The following is a 17,212-nucleotide window of genomic DNA, read 5'->3' as shown; positions in this document are numbered from 1 at the left end:
CAAGGGTCCTTGGGGGCTCCAAGAAAAAAAAATTCATCGGGCCCCTACCCCATCCGTGCACACCGAAAAAAAAAAAAATTTGCATGTATTAGAGCTGGGCAACAATTAATTTCCTTAATCGCGAGTAATTGTAATCCTGGAGTTAATCGCGATTAATCACGATTAAAATGGCTCATTTGAAGTCTGCCAAGGCCATTCAAAATGTGTGTGTTACATAAATAAGAAATAAGTAATCAAGAACGAGTTTCTGTTTATTCACTTAGACATGAATAATCAGCAGCATCACAGGTAACCAACAGGTAATTTGACACAGTTTCGTGTTCATGTGTCATCAACCAAGTCACAACCAAGTCATAAACAGATGAAAAATGGAATTATGAGCGCACACTTCCTCAAACTTCATCATATCTCAGACTCTCAGACAGACAGGATAAATTCAGTCACGTCGAATTGTACCTCATCCTTATCTTTATTAAGCCAGATTGTGTGTTGAAGGGAAATGTACTTTGTTTTGCGTGTTTTCAGCGCCTGAAGAAAGCCCAGCGGGAGAAACGGTGCACCTACAAAACACGTAATTTAATTTTCCTTTTCATTTTTTTCATATTTACGCTCCTGATTTCAGTTTGTGCCTTATACCAGCCTTTTACTCGTGATTTTTCTGATAATTCGGCCGAGTTCAATACAGCAAATAATGAGGAATGGACTGTGTTTCACCGCTAAAAGCCCGAGTGTGTTTTTTTTTTACGCTCAGCTGGAGCGCGGTGTGGCTCTCGCGCGTAGGACAGGTTCAGCTTGTTCACGCCCCCGACAGTGTTATTCGGCCAGACTGGGCCAGGCATACATCCACACCAAAATATATCAAAGTGAACTGCATAGCTTGCATGTGTAGACCCAGCTCCCAGACCCAATTTTGAAAAGCACAGATGACGGTGACATTTTTTTTCTCGCGCGATAAGAGTCTCGCGGTAACGCAGCACCTTACCGCCATTAACGGCCCAGCTATATGTTTACTGAAAAACTTACAGAATCCCTAATCTCTTCTATTAGACCCAGGGACCAACAGAAGTCCTTGAAAGCCCTGGCTTGTCAATAATTATATCATACAATAAACCTTGCGGCTCGCCTGATTGATGCAGACAGCGCTGAAGGCTGATAGGGCTGTGTGGGCCCCCCCAAGGGGGTTTGCTACGTTGTCGTTTCATAATTGCATCATAAATGCTGATTGTTGTCATTTCTGTGCAGTACATGTACTAGCACTTGGGGTACCCGGTCTCTCAGGGGCCTCCTTGCGGGAGCCCTCCTAAAAGCCAGGGCCCAAGGCAATTGCCTGGTTTGCCTGTTGGCATGCCCCGCCTCTGCCTACAGCATGCACTGGGGCAGTTCGCAACCGAGTGTGAAGAGACAGAGATGAGGATCAGCAGCTCCAAATCCGAGGCAATGGTCCTCGACCGGAAGAAGGTGGCTTGCCCTCTTCAGGTTGTTGGAGAGACTCTGGCCAAAGTGGAGGAGTTTAAGTATCTTGAAGTCTTGTTCATGAGTGGGGGAAGGATGGAGCGTGAGATGGACAGGCAGATCAGCGCAGCATGATGCGGTCGGTTGTGGTGAAGAAGGAGCTGAGCCAAAAGGTGAAACTTTCAATTTACCGGTCAAACTACGTCCCAACCCTTACCAATGTTCATGGGCTTTAGGTCATGATCGAAAGGACAAGAACCCGGATACAAGTGGCTGAAATGAGCTTCCTCCGTAGGGTGGCTGGGTGCTCCCTTAGAGATAGGGTGAGGAGCTCAGTCACCAGGGAGGAGCTCGGAGGAGAGCCGCTACTCCTCCACATCAAGAGGAACCAGCAGAGGTGGCTCGGGCACCTCTTTAGGATGCCCCCTGGACACCTCCCTGGGGAGGTGTTCCGGGCATGTCCCACCGGGAGCAGGCCCTGGGGAAGACCTAGGACATGCTGGAGAGACTATGTCTCTTAGCTGGCCTGGAAATGCCTTTGGATCCTCCGGAAAGAGGTGGAGGAAGTGTCTGGGGACAGGAACTCTGGGCATCTCTGCTTAGACTGCTGCCCCCATGACCCGGTCCTGGATAAGTGGTGAAAGATGGCTGGCTGGACAATAAAGGTCATACAATTTGAATATTTCATTTGTTGCTCAAAGTTTATGTCTCACCTAAAATGTTTAACATGCTTTTACATCAATATGTAGTCCAGAAAACGGACAAACAGCAGCTATGCATGTAATTTTTTTCCTCTCAACTACCAAATAAGAACCAAACTTTAATTTCCTCAAAAAAAAAAAAAAAAGTCTGAAAAATTCCATCAAAACCCTCCTTTGTGGCAAAGGATACCTTGTTGACTAACAAAAAAACTGTCTTTTACCATAGCATTTAAAATATTCCTTTTTTTCCCCAATTAATTTGTACCTTTTTCCCTATTCACAAAATACTCGCATGACAACAGCAACAAAAAAAGTAATGTAACAACAAGGACACTATTACCCATTTGCTCCCTCCTTCCCACCCAGGTCAATATAACACACTGGACAATACAAGGGCGACAAGACTAAAAACAAAAATAAATAATAAATAAAATTAAAAATTTTGCAAGTTCTTTTTCATCCCTTCTGACCACCAGAGGCAGTCCTGAAAGCACTGGAATGTTCCCTTCACACACACACAGTTCAAGTATGTATACTAACAATGTCATTCGTGACCCCTGGGTAAACCAGAAACAACCATAAGTTACGGTGTCCAACCCCAGGTTCGGTTCCGTTTCTCTTCTTGCGTTTAGTTTGCATACAGGTTGAATGTTATGGGACGAGCCTATATGGCATCATGAAGCTCCGTCTGCCTTGCAACTGTGTTGGTGGGAGCTGCGCATTTGCCCTCCTCAAGGCTGCGACGTTAGCTGATCCCATTTGACCTAAGTCGGTGGCGCAGGTGCGGTGTCTCCTGTGGTGAGGGATTAATTCGTAACCTCCTGGCAAATGGTAAGGTTGCTGTATCTATTATTATTCATGTTGCGTGATGGGGTAGCGGCTCACTCCCTCTGGATTAGTTTATATGATGAACACGGCCATTAGCGATGTTGGGGTCAGCTCGGGACGGTTGACACCGTCCCTGCTGGGTGGACATTCCCTCTCCTGGACATAGCTTCAGCTGAACTTTACTGGCAGGCCTGTCTGGTTGTTAGAGGCCTCCCAGTGGCGTCACAGGTGGGCGGCGACCTGTCTGGCTAGCCTGCGCGTAATGTATCTGCAGGGGCCTCTAATTGCCAGTGGACTCCCTCTCCGGTTGGGACCCTCCATCATTAAAGTGGTGCCTCCACATGGGGTCGTTGCACACCATGTGGGGTTGCTTCAGAGGAAGCGATCCACTGTCCACTTGGGTTCCCCTGAGGAGGACCGTCTGTCTCTGGGCCAGGACGTACTGTTGCACCCTTGGCTAATTGGCTTCTGTTACACCTTTTGCCACTTCCTCTGGCCTGACATAGCCAAGAGAATTTGTCAGGGGACTGCATGCTGTTGCCAGTGGCCCCACTTTTCCACCCAGCTCGGGCATGGTTACCATGCTGCACAGACTCTCTTGCAGTGGACCCCACTGGCTCCGCTTTTGCATTGGGCTACTGGAGTTCCCGATTGGCTGCTGAGCAGCTGTACGGAGCTTGTCAGGTGTCAAGTCAAGTCAGGTCAGTTTTATTTATATAGCACATTTACAGACGGCTTAGCCGTGCCAAAGTGCTTCAGAAAGTGCAAACAATAAAAGCAATCATAAGCGGTGAAAGGTCAAAATAAGTAAGCAATCATTAAAACACATCTCGAACTCAAACACAAAAAAGACTAAAGACAAGGTAGGACCTAGCTGAAGGCCAAAGAAAAGAGGTGGGTCTTCAGCAGGGATTTAAAAATTCCCACAGACTCGGCTGCTCGGATGTGGGGGGGAAGGGAGTTCCAGAGTCTCGGGGCTGCCACAGAAAAGGCTCTGTCCTCCCTGGTTTTCAACCTAGACCTGGGAACAGTGAGAAGGCGTTGGTCAGGCGACCATAACGCTCTGGAAGAGTTGAGGGGGCGGAGAAGATTGGCCAGGTACGGTGGGGCAAGATGGTGAAGCGGTTTAAAAACTGTTAAAAGGATTTTAAAATCAATGCGGTAGCGGATGGATAGCCAGTGAAGGGAAGCAAGAACCGGGATGATGTGAGCGTGTTTTTTGGTGCAGGTGAGGAGTCGGGCGACCGAGTTCTGGACAAGCTGCAGGTGGTGGAGTTGGGTTTTTTCGATACCGGTGTATAGACTATTGCAGTAGTCCAAGTGAGAGGTGACAAAGGCGTGCATGGCCTGCTCTAACCCTGCTTGGGGAAGGTAAGCTTTAGTTTTTGTCAAGGTCCTCAGGTTGAAAAAACTTCTTCTGGGAGTGTGTTGGAATGTGAGTGTGTGTGTGTGCGTTTGGTTTAGGGATGAGTGGTTGTGCATGTGTGTGTGTCAGTATGAGTGAGTGGGTATGAGTGTTGGGTTGGGGCGGGGGGGAGTGAGGCGGGAGAGGACAGGGGGTGGGAGGGGTGGGCCGGGCGGTGGACGGGGGGGTGGGTTCCGGGTGGGGGTCGTGGGGTGGGGGGGGGGGGGGGGGGGGGGGTGATGCCCTGGATCTTGGGGTGCGTGGCCGGAGCGCTGGGGGGTGTACTGGCCTGGGGTGGGTAGCCGCCCGTGTGGGCTGGTTCTCCCGGGTGGGTCATGGCCCTCCGCCCGGGGTGGGGGCTTGGCTCCTGGGCTCTTGGGCCTTGGGCTCTCGGCCCTGCCCGGCCCAGGCGTCCGGCGCCCGGGGTGGACCGGCTCCTGCTGGTCGTGGCTCCGCGGGGCCCGGGCCCCGGGACTGCCGGGGTCCCCAGCCGGGGCTTTCCTCTGCCCCGTTTCTGGACTGGAGCGTGGGCGTCTGCCTGGGGGGGGCGGCTTGGATCCGGGCTCTGTGATATCCGCCGGCTGTCTGGGCTCTGAGGGCCTCTCTGGCCTGCTTCTGGCCTTCTCAGAGGTCAGCGGTCATATATGCATGATCACTATCACCATCACTGTCACCATCATATTCACATGATCACGTTGATCTTTAATCACTCTTCACATACTCGGTTACCTTGTCTTCTTGTGGTGGTTAGAATAATGGTGATCTGTAGCAGACCTCTCTTGATGCACGCCCCGAGTTTACTACTAGTTACGACTAGCTATATTCAAAAAAAAAAAAAAAAAAAGGGTTTGTGGTGTCCTTGCATTTCCTTCCTCCCCTACACCTCCTTTTATTTTTGTGGCCTGGTCTGTTCACTAATATGGTTCGGGAAAAAAAAAAAAAAAAAAATGTATGTATGGTTCTGTAATTGTCTGTGTTGGTTGTCGGCTCTGTTTTGGTGTTGTCTAGATTGGGGGTTTGGGATTGTTCTAGGTTGCGTGTGGTGCGTCGACAACGCTGTTTTGTATTGTGACTTTGTACATAGGTTGTGCCCCCCCGCCCTTCCGTTCTCCCTCTCTTTATCTTTCTCTCTTTCTGTTCCTGCTCTCTGAGCATTTTTTAAGTCCCGGTCCTGTCCGGCAGCCATGCCGGATGCCAGCTTTAAATAAAGGCAGCAGCAGGAGGAGACTCAGTCTTGTCCTGCTGCTAACATTAAAATCTGTTCGGATAGTAAAAGGCTACAATCATACAATATTGCACGCCCCAGCTGCCGAACAGGACAAGGGAAAAAAAAAAAAAAAAAACTTCTTTTGATGACTGCGCTGACCTGCTGCTCGAACTTAAAGCAACACTAAGGAACTTTCAGTTATCGTTGATTTTGGCGGCGCCAGTGGACAAAAGCGGTAGTGTTTTGCCTGAATGAACACTACAGTTCCCATGAGGACTAGCGCGTGGCGTCGTAAAATGCTGCTCCCGGTGGCAAGCTGTCGGACTGAACTCGCCTACATTAAGCGACTTTGAGTGTCTAGAAAAGCGCTATACAAATAAATTGTATTATTATTATTATTATTATTACATTTGTTTCCAGTGGCTGTGTAAGGGATGGATAATGACGAGGTAATGAATCTAATGGTGGCTAAACAATGTTATATCATGATGTGACGCATGCCGTGAAGCAGTCCGCACATTTAGAGTTTTTTAGTGTGCAGGGTTCCTACCACCCTCCTCACAGTTGCTTAGTCCAAGTGAAAGCAATGCTGACGCCCTCAGGTTGTGACAGAGGGGTCATTCAACTAGTTGTAAGTCGATGTATCATCACAAAAGATATTAAAATGTTTTATTAAAGTTGAAAAGTTCCTTAGTGTCGCTTTAAAGCACGGGTGGGGAACCCTGGTCCTGGAGGGCCGCAAACCTGCATGTTTTCCATGTCTCCCTGCTTCAACACACCTGAATCGAATCAAGATTCATGGCCAAGTCCAGCAGAAAGCCAGATAACGAGCCTCATTGCAATCAGCTGTGTTGAAGCAGGGAGACATGGAAAACATGCAGGTTTGCGGCCCTCCAGGACCAGGGTTCCCCACCCATGCTTTAAAGGAACTGTTAAAAATCACATGCAGATTCCTAACAGCTGGCTTTGACTTCATGGCAAGAGGACCCAGGGCATTGGAGTAAAGTGCTGGAGGGGTTTTGCCAAGCACAGTAACCTCTATCTTATCCTCGTTGAGGTTGAGGAAGTTGGCTGTCATCCATGCCTTAAAGCTCGTGTCCGGAGTTTCCGTTCATTTCCAACGTATGGATCATTTTTCAACAGAACTTAAATGTGTTAGTCTGGTTCAATACTACAATATAATATTAGCATAAAGCAATATAAAAATTTAATTATGAGCCCTGCCTTTGTCTCATAGACCCCCGTGATATCCGAAAAAGCGCCGGTCAGCGTCAGCCAATAGATTTCGAGCTTCCGCATTCTCATGCTGTCAATCAAAGTGTGCACGCAGCGTCGCAGCCAGAGAGCACGGCTGCTAGCCCAGGCAGAGGTGAGTTAGCTGCGCAGCAGCCGCCGCGCTTACCTCGGATATATCCATGGTCTGCTGAACATCCACCGGAAACAGCTAAACACGTAGGATGCTGTAGGACTCAGAGGCACTCATTTTCACCTGAGGGATAATAGCGTGCACAATTAAGGAGGCGTGGCTTGGTCGCTCATGAAAGCAGAGGGAGGGCGGAACCTGAGACTTTGGATTTAAAAAAAAACCTCTCTCTTTCAAAACTCCGGACACAAGCTTTAATGTCCGACATGTAGTCTAGCAGAGGCTAGAGAGTAGCAGAGTCATCGGCCTTGAAGGGGAGGTACAGCTGGACGTCGTCTACATAGTAGTGGAAGGAGATATTGGATTTATTTATATCTCCTAAGGGCAGTATGTACAAGATAAATAAAACGGGGCCTAGGATGGAGCCTTGAGGCACACCACAGGAGAGGGGGGCAGCAGAAGAGGTGAAGTCACCCAGCAGAACAGACGCAAGGGTAGACAGTCAGAAGGGCAATTGGAAGGCTGCAAATGCCTGACTACGGCAGAGAGAGAAGCTAGTGAAACGGGCTCAAACTGTGAGACTGTTGCTGACCGGGGGGGCGAGAAAGGGGTAGTAGGGGGTCTGAGTGCACCTATCTTGCTGATAAAGAATTTTTGAAAGCTATCACAGTGGGCAGGGGAGGGCATGACGGGGAGATCATTGCGGGGGTTCATGAGGGAATTCAGTGTGTGAAAAAGAACATGGGGTTTGTGACAGTTTGAAGAAATCAGAGTGGAAATGTGCTGTGACTTTGCATATTTTACAGCTCGATGGTAGTCTGTCAGGGAACTGCGGAGATCTGAGTTTTGGGGCACTTGGACTTGAGAGGGGCAATTGAGTCCAGAATTGTCGTGCAAACTGAAGAGAACGTAGAAAGGAGCTCATCAGCAGGGGTTCCAACTATAGGGTCTGGAGACACTGTAGGCGGCAGAAAATTGCTCAGCAGTAGATGGGTTCAGAGAGCATGAGATCTGTTTAGGGGCCTTATAGGAACTACCTGTGCATTGGATTGAAACAGAAAACAGAATTGGGGAGTGGTCAGAGAAAGCCATGGCACAGATCTAATTAACCAAGATGGAAACGCCGTGGGCTAGAACAAGATCAAGTGTGTGTCCCTTTTCATTGGTGGGGTCATCAACAGCTTGAACAAGACTGAATGAGTTAAGAAGGCTCAAAAAATCCCGGGACAGAGGCTGCGAGACACAACAAACTTGGATATTAAAATCACCACAGATAATAAAATTCTCATATTTGACCACAAGCCCAGACAAAAAATCAGCAAAGTCAGAGATAAAGTCCTTATTGAATTTGGGGGGACAGTAGACCACTGCATACAGAAGAGGTGCGGACAAATTTAGTTAAAAAATTTGCAGTTCGAAGCTAGCAAAGCCATTGTGAGGGATCTGCCGACAGTGAAAGGACAACTTGAAGATGGAAGCGAGGCCTCCACCTCTCCGTGATGTTCGGGGAGAATTTAAGAAACTGCAGTTGGGTGGGCAGAGCTCAGAAAACTGTGTTTTATCTCCAGTGGAGAGCCAGGTCTCACACAGAAACAGGAAATCCAGCCTTCGAGTGACAAAGAAGTCATTGAGCACAAAAATTCTGTTTGATACAGACCGCACAGAGCCATTTGGAGGGTTAAATCATCTCTGGAGAGGTGTTGCTGCAGGCTCCGCAGGACGGTCCACTCTAGGCCTCTGACTACAAGACCCATCAGCCCCAGTGCTCGAATGATGTCGGCAGAGTGTGCCACGAGTAGCTGGAGCCAAGATGGAAGGAGCTGTGGCAGGGCAGCGTTGGGAATATACCAACTTTCTCTGGGCACTCCGATGGATATAGCGGGGTCGTCGAAGGAGACCGTGATGTCTGATGGCTTCGATGCAGGACGGAGTGGAGAAGTTGTTGAGTTTGAGCAGCTGCAAGGCGGAATATCTTAGAGACATGCCTGATCCTGGTGCAGTTAGCCTGGAGCTGGATAGCTCGGTGCTAGTCAGTCCAGTGCTAGGTGCTAGCCCAAGCACGAACTGGAGCAGGAACCAGCTGGACAGAAACATCGGGATGAGCCGGGTGGAATGATGGCTCCAAGCAACTGGCTGACCCATCCCAGGGCACGACAGCAGGTAGTCATGGGAGGCATGGCGGCGATGGACGGAGTGGATATTCCAGGGGAAAAGCTGATCGCAGTCGGCGCTCGGATGGCTGGACGGGGAGGATGGTGCTTCCAGGGAACCAACTAAGCCTCACAACGGGACCCAAAGACATGGTGTCCAGCGTCAGCACAAGCACAGCATCGATGGACAGGCTTGCTTCTCTAGGGGGACAGCTGGCAGTGGAGGTATGAGCAGCAGACCTTAGCCGATACTCGGGAGTAGAGTGGAGGAAAAAACAAAAGACACTTAAAAACCCGGGTTAACAGGAAATAAAACAGGCAAAACACGGGCCTATCCCGAAGGTAAAAAATATCAAGTGAAAGAGAATCCAGGGCTTGAGAAAACTTAGAAAACTTAGGAAAGCTTTCAGGGGACGGAGAAGCGGTGAACACAGCAATGCCAGCATCCTCTCCTGACATGAAAAGGCTTGAATCGGGCAAGTCAACAGGTCCTGCTCCCAGACTAGAGTAATGTGTCCTTCTACTTCAATCACCTCCCGCCGGAGGTAATAATGGAGGTGGACCATCCTGATTGGCAGACCGACATCCGCCCAGTGGCAGTATGTCGGTAGGTGGAAAGTTAAGTGGTGTTCGATCTGCAGGGCGGACGCAGTGCTTTTTCCGGTCCTCACGGTCTGGGAAAATTGAGCGCTCCTATGGGGGAAGTCACCATCCATCCATCCTGGGGGTGCAGGTGCCAGCAGTGTCATCCACACACCCCTGCACTTAGTGCTGGATGGCATGTGTCAGCCTCTCCTGTGAGCCTATGGCTACAGTGGGTGCTGCGCAAGACCATATTCTCATGGTCGTTACTGTGGCAAATACATAGTGGTGTACATGCTTTGTTTATGAATCTATCCTGCCTGGAGTGGTGCCCGGATGTTAGGGTTGCCACTCTAAGACCGACCCTCACCCTTTTCCCAGGTGCTGTCAGGTCTACAATCTTTTCATCCTATGAGGCTCATATGTCGTGGCTCCCTATCGAACATCCCTTAGGACCAGGCGGATCTCTTATGCCCAGTAAGAGCCCTGGGCCACGATTGTTGCCACCTTGGGAGTTCTTTCCTTCGAACAGCTTGGGCTGTTATGGAGGTCCTGGCGGGGGCCCTGCTCTCTCAAAGCAGTGCTTCTCCCACTGGATCATGGATGCCTTTCACTTTCATTCTTTACAGGTGGTGATTGGCGAACCACCCTCTACCATCAGGTGTGCTGCCACTCCACCAGATTAAAGGTTGTATAGAGGATTTTCCACGGAGGGAGAAATCCAGTGACAGTTAGTCCTTTTTGAAATGCTGCGCATGCGTGACCCACACCCCCTCCTCCCCTGCTCTCTCCGGAGGACCGCCTCCTCCTTACGCAGAAAGTAGCAAGTAGCAAGTAGCAACTTAGCATCATAGCGCTAACACATAGCTACCAACGTGTCCTTTTGAACAACACAAAACACAGCGAATATGAGTAAAATCCTGTACTTGCGCCAAATCCTGTCCCTGACCCGTCCCTGCTCTCGGGTGGATCAGAGGAGGACGGGGAGGTTTGTGTGGAGCTGCAGGACTGGAGCAGACTCACGCTCGGAGCTCACAGCGGGTCTGTGTGCGCTGCAGCCGGCAGACGTGAACAAACCCCACCCCTCTCTCACTCTCCGGACTTTTTCATACAAGTCTTGTTTTAAGATTAAACATACATTTTCGCCAAATGGCACCACGTTGTAGCTATGATTAAGAAAAATTGTCTCAAGTCTACATGTGAAAAGGTGTTGATTGCGGCAGCAGAGCTTAGCATGGGGGGAGTGGGGTGGAGCGCATGGGGGAGTGTTGTGCCGACAACAGGAGGGGGGGTACGTAAAGTGCGTAGGAGCATGACAGTTACGCTAAAAATGTAGAGAGGTTGATTGACACGTTAGAAAACCAATAGATAACGAGGCTACCTCGTTATTGATTGGCTAAAGTAATATTGATTTTACAACCTCCAGAGTTGATTAATTTTTATTTTATTTTTTTTTATCATGATAAAAACAAGGCTGCTGCAGCTTAGTAACGCCATATTTTAGCTTTAATTCATTTTTGTTAGTAATAAAGATCTTCTATACAACCTTTAAGGCCCGTAGCTTGGGCAACCCTGAGGGAACTACCCTGGACAACATTTGTGCTGCTGCTTCCTGAGTGATGCCAGAAACTTTTTTCTAGATAGTGCAACATTAACGCCGCCACTCTTCATTCACTGGGTTTGGATTTTGGCTCTGCAGAGGCTTCCCAGTGAGGTTGGTCTCTGGGATTCCTCGTGACTAAGTTGGTATACGTCATTCCAGTGCTTTCAGTAAAGCCTCTGGTGGTCAGGAGGGATGAAATAGAATGAAAGTTATGAATGTAACTATGGTTCTATGAATCCCAGATGACCGCCAAAGCATTCTGTCACTCAGAATCCTCGTGATCACATGAAAAGATTCTGTAGTAACCGAACCTGGGGTTGGACACCGGAACTTATATTTTTTTCCTGGGTCACTCAGGGATCACGAGTGACGTTGTTGGTATACATACTCGAACTGCGCATGCGTGAAAGGAACATTCCAATGTTTTCAGCATCACCTCTGGCGGTCATCTGGGATTCATAGAACCATAGTTACATTCATAACTTTCGTTTCACAGATATGACACAGTACAATGAGAATAGCAGTTCCTCTATTAGTGTCAGAAATGTGAAGGCGTGCCTTCAAGGACCTGATGTCTCTTAGTTGTTTATGAGAAGAAGCACTGAGTTCCAGATTTTTAAACATTTTTCTGGGTTACCAGAAAGATCACAGCTTTTCCACATGTAAAATAACCGTTAACTCATTCCACCAGTTTTCAAAAGAGTTAGAAGATTCTGATTTCCATCTTTTCAAAATACATTGTTATGCTATTATCATGCGATTTGTCAAAGTAGACCATGCATTGTGAATTATTTTTTTTTCCATCCCTGAAGAAAATCTAAATAAAGCAATTTGTGGAGTACAGTTGAAATGGATGGTCAACTACAGTAGAGTATCACTGAAAAATAGTGGACCAGAAATGATAAAGATTAGGACAATCCCAGAAGAGGTGAGTAAGAGTGTCTTCTGCATTCCCACATCTCATTCACAATGGAGATGAATCAGAAAACATTTTGCACATTTTACTGTGCAATTGTGTAGTCGATGAATCACCTTGTATTGATTCAATTGCAGCCTTGCACTGACTGAACATGATCTGATACCAGCTGGGCCTTTGTCCCAAACCTCATTCTTAATCTGTATGTTCATTTCCTTCACCCAAGAATGTTTAATCTCATCAGTTCTACAATCGTGCAGATCCGTAAGAATGACCACAAAATTATAGACCAGATGTTTTGAGTGTGGCGGATTTGTTAGAAGTTTGAGTAGTGGAGATCATCAGGTGGGCAGGGAAATTATGAACTATTTTGCTGAATGTAATCTCTCCTGAAGATTAAAAAAAAGTGGGTGTTAGAAAGACAGAATGTAAATGCTCAAATGACACAAACTGTTTATGTAAAAGTTGTTTACTTTTGTGATGCTGGCCTGTGATCCTAACCCTCCATTCCTGAAAGGCCATATCCTGCATAGAGGGTGGAAATGCATGGTTATGCCAAATTGGAGAGTAGTCAGAGATATCTGGCAACTTACATAATTTTTTGATTTGGTTCAAGATTTTCTGGGCATTGCATGAAATTTGCTGGCCAATAATAATGTTGAAAGCATGGTAATCCAAGACTGCCAGTTTCCCTGGGTTTCTGCAGGTGTTTTTGGTTATTCTGTGTGTTTTGCACCCCTAGATAAATGGTAAAATCAGGGAGCCAATGGCTTTAAAAAATGATTTAGGAGTGAAAACTGGAACATTCTGAAAAAAAAAAAAATACTGCAACCTAGGGAGGGTAATCATTTTAACAGTGTTTACTCAACCAATCAGTGAAAAAGGTAACACTACCCATTTTTATAAATTGTCTTTAAGTTTTTCTAATTTCTCAATAAAGTTAGTTTTGAATTTTTGCATTTAAGATATTTGGATCAAATGTGTTTTCCAGTTTGTTTACCTCATCCTGTGAATTTTTCATCCTGGCTTCACTCTCAGTCTCTCATACTCGATACGGATCACACTATCTCTGACTGAAGTGAAAATAAAATAAATAAATAAATAAATAAAACATTCATGGCATTATTGTGAGAAAGTGCATACACACGACAACCAACGTTAAGAATAAATAATCGGAATGTAAAAAGTAGAAGAAAACCTGTAGATCAGTGTTGAATTAAAAAAATAGTAAAACTGACCGTCTATGTTGAATTGTCCATGGTGAGATAGCTCCTTCCTGTCTGCCAAGAGTTGATGTGAATGGGGATTGCATACAATGTGACCCTTGATATCATGTCCCACACCCATTCCGTAAATAGGTGTGACGTGTCAACAGCTTTTTCCCTCTGCCTGATAAATGCAGAGAGAATGTGTTGGTTTTCAAACTCTTTATTAGACACTCGTGTTCACACTTCAGTCACTAGAGTGTGAATTATTCTAGACCAAAACAACATTCAGTAGTCATTCCTACATTTAATTATCTTCAGCTAATGGCTTAAAATGTGTATCCCTCTCATTTTCCAAATCATTGTAACAGAGGTAACTCGCTAACACAGAAATCAAACAAACCAGCACTTCAAGTCATTCAGCAGGATACAGTGACATTTTGAGGCTTTTAGAGTCAACATGATCAAATTGTTTATCTACTGTGTCACATTTCCTTTATATTGGATGCAGTATTTACTTAAGTGAGGTATATCAAACATTTAAAGAAATAAAGATTTAAACTGTGTTTCATGTTAAGATTTGTAAGTTCTGTTTCTGTCAATGAGCATTGATGAGCACTGTTACCTTACAGGAAGTAGGCCCAGAGCCTTTCTGAATATAATTTACATGTTTTATGTGTTCCAGAGTGGGTTTTACACAAGTCCTCTCTGCCCTCTCTCTGTGTTTGTACAGGGTGTGCAGATTTATTAAGCAAATTAGTATTGTGACCACATCATCCTTCTTATGCATGCTGTCCTACTCCAAGCGGTATAGGCTTGAAAGCCTACTACCAATTAAGCATATCAGGTGAAGTGCATCTCTGTAATGAGAAGGGGTGTGGTCTAATGACATCAGCACCCTATATCAGGTGTAATTATTAGGCAACTTCCTTTCCTTTGGCAAAATGGGTCAGAAGAGAGATTTGACAGACTCCGAAAAGTCAAAAATGGTGAGATGTCTTGCAGAGGGATGCAGCACTCTTAAAATTGCCAAGCTTTTGAGGCGTGATCATTGAACAATCAAGCGTTTCATTCAAAATAGTCAACAGAGTCGCAAGAAGCATGTTGAAAAAAACAAGGTGCAAAATAATTGCCCATGAACTGAGGAAAATCAAGCTTGAAGCTGCCAAGATGCCACTTGCCACCAGTTTTGCCATATTTCTGAGCTGCAACATCACTGGAGTGCCAAAAAGCACAAGGTGTGCAACACTCAGGGACATGGCCAAAGTAAGGAAGGCTGAAAAACGACCACCACTGAATTAGACACACAAGACTGGGCCAAGAAATATCATAAGGCTGATTTTTCTGAGGTTATATGGACTGGTGAAATGAGAGTGAGTCTTGATGGGCCAGATGGATGGGCCCGTGGCTGGATCAGAAAAGGGCAGAGAGCTTCACTCCGACTCAGACACCAGCGAGGTGGAGGTGGGGGACTGGTCTGGGCTGGTATCATCAAAGATGAGCTTGTGGGACCTTTTCAGGTTGAGGATGGACAGATCAAGACACTGACAGAATCGATGGATGGCAGGCGTTTGAGTGTCCTTGCAAAGAAAGGTGGCTATATTGTTCACTGATTTGTTTTTGTTTTGTTTTTGAATGCCAGAAATGTATATTTGTAAATTTCGAGTTGTTATATTGGTTTCCCTGGTGAAAATAAATAAGTGAATTGGGTATATATTTGTTTTTTGTTAAGTTGCCTAGTAATTATGCACAGTAATAATCACCTGCACACACAGAAATCCTCCTAAGATACTGAAACTAAAAAGCCCCACTCCAACTTCCAGAAGTACTCAGCTTTGATATGTATGAGTCTTTTGTGTTCATTGAGAACATAATTGTTGTTCAATAATGAAATTAGTCCTCAAAAATACAGCTTGCCTAACAATTCTGCACACCCTATACATTCATGCAGGATGTCTGACAGTTTAACAGAAAGTGTGCTGTCTGTATCTGAGGTAGTAATGTCAGCTCCTTTCCTAATACTGATCAGATAGGTAGAATCATTAGAAAAATCATTGTAGTATTTGTAGTTTTCCTCTGCTAAATGGTGGCATTGTTACATACTCTGGAAAATAATCAATTCTGGATGTTTTCTTGTTGGAGACAAACATTTTTTTCTTTAATTTCTTTGATGCAGTACATCAAAGGCAGACTCATAAATAACTTGATCTTTGGACAAATTAAAACCGGTATCTGATTTTGGCACTGAAGAGTTTCTATTGGGCACTGTTAAAAGTTGATATAAGACCGTAAAACTGTGAGGCAGGGCTGCATACTTTAGACTGTAGCTTGGGGAAGTTATTGCTAAAGCAAGGTAAGGTGGGTGTGTGCATTCAGCATGAATTTGGCATCCAAAGACTTGTGTGGTGGTTGAGTGAGTGCCTAAACTCTTCAGGGGTGTTCAAGTGTTCAAGTATGTTGTTCTGGTCAAGGCTTCTGTCTTGTGTTTGTCCTTTCATACTCTGGCAACATGTCTGTAATGGATCATAGTCTTTGGCCCAATCTGCTAAAATGTCCTTCAGCATGATCCTGATGTGAACAAACAGTATTGGTGAAGGAGGAATGTATCTCTATCTGGTAAGTCAGCTGAATTTAAATTCTTTCACTGTTGATATTTGCAACATACATAAAAAAATAAAGCTGTCATAATCTTGACATAAAAGAAGAAAAACAAGAGTATTAAACACAAAACAAAATCTTCCCATGAAATCGGTCCATCTTCTTAAAACCATAAATCAGGCATTTTGTGTTCTGTTCTATTCTTTATCCAGGGTCACAGGTTGCTGGAGCCAGTCCCAGCTAACAGTGGGTGAAGGCTTGAAACATAATATATCATGAGTCCATCACAGAGCAAATGGAGAGAAACACACTGGCCGTCATTTATCCATTGTGAATTGAAACAAGTGCAGATGAGCACAGGATTCATCGTACAACAGGACCCACGTGTGATTTATAATAATAATAATAATGCATTGGTTTTATATAGCGCTTTTCAGGGCACTCAAAGACGCTTTACATTGCATTATTCATTCATACCATACTGGGTGGTGGTAAGCTACTACTGTAGCCACAGCTGCCCTGGGGCAGAATGACGGAAGCGAGGCTGCCAATCTGCGCCATCAGCCCCTCCGACCACTCACTCTCACAACTTTCATACTAGGCAAGGTGGGTGAAGTGTCTTGCCCAAGGACACAACTACAGTTTCACACCTGCGGGAGCGGGGATCAAACCGCCAACCTTCCGGTTATAAGACGACCTGCTCTACCAACTGAGCTACTGTCGCCCCTTATGAACCGTTTGTATCTGACTGATTCAAGCATAAAAATGAGGGGGTGTTGATACATATAGCAACTGAAATCGATCATCATTAATATGTCACTTCCTTAAATATTGATGATTCAGAAGCCTCGCCCTCTGAGCTCAAACATGGAGAGGAGAAACCTTGCCAAATGTGAAAACTCTTCCAAGCTGGAAATTGATCCCCTCACATATGAGGTGGTGTAAATGAGGAAGAGCACTGTGGAAGCCTTAAAACTGGAATTAAAGGAGCCCAGAAAAACATTGTCTGGAAGAAGATCACAGCGGCAGTGAATAGCATCACCATGGACTAACGACACCAGCTGAGTTTTGAATAAAATATAGATGCTTACATTTAATGTTATACAGGTACACATTCTTTTTTTGTTGTTGTTGTTTTGTTCACTTAATTATGTGAAACAAAAAAGAATTATGTCTCCCCCCCTGACCTGCCACTTTAAAGT

The sequence above is a fragment of the Salarias fasciatus genome, unplaced genomic scaffold (assembly GCF_902148845.1).
Source record: "Salarias fasciatus unplaced genomic scaffold, fSalaFa1.1, whole genome shotgun sequence".
NCBI lineage: Eukaryota > Metazoa > Chordata > Actinopteri > Blenniiformes > Blenniidae > Salarias > Salarias fasciatus.
Note: the sequence above shows the minus strand (reverse complement) of the source record.